Raw genomic sequence first — 358 nt, 5'->3', positions numbered from 1 at the left:
GGAGAGGCCCCGCCCCCCGCGCGTGCCGGGTGCCGCACCCCTGCCGCTGCCGGCTGGGGCTTGTGTCAGCTCAAGGCAAGCAGCCTCGGCTGTCAAGTTTCTCGTGCCGATGTCGTCACAGGAAGGATCAGGCTGGTGGTGCTGGGGTGGAAAGTGGAGGCCCTGGGAGAATGTCAGGGCTGATGGGTGGGAAGGGCTGGAGGATGATGTCCTGTGCAGTGGCTTGCAGAACTAGGTGTGTTTGCGAGTGTGGCCCAGCTGGTATTACAGGTCCTGGGATGGCAAAAGGTTGGTGGCTCAAGCGTGCTGTGCTGGCAGGGCAGAGGCTCGGGGGTCCTTACGGGCTCTGCGGGACAAC

General features: G+C 64.2%; 1 protein-coding gene across 1 annotated transcript in view; it reads left to right on the top strand.

Moving 5' to 3' along the window:
- The window catches only part of FADS6 (fatty acid desaturase 6), a 4849-nt gene that overhangs the window by 3000 nt on the left and 1491 nt on the right, over positions 1-358 (top strand). The gene's annotated exons all lie outside the window — the stretch shown is intronic.

Source organism: Buceros rhinoceros, unplaced genomic scaffold (assembly GCF_000710305.1).
Source record: "Buceros rhinoceros silvestris isolate BGI_N320 unplaced genomic scaffold, ASM71030v1 scaffold30779, whole genome shotgun sequence".
NCBI classification, from domain to species: Eukaryota; Metazoa; Chordata; class Aves; order Bucerotiformes; family Bucerotidae; genus Buceros; species Buceros rhinoceros.
Note: the sequence above shows the minus strand (reverse complement) of the source record. Positions and strands in the feature narration are given on the sequence as shown.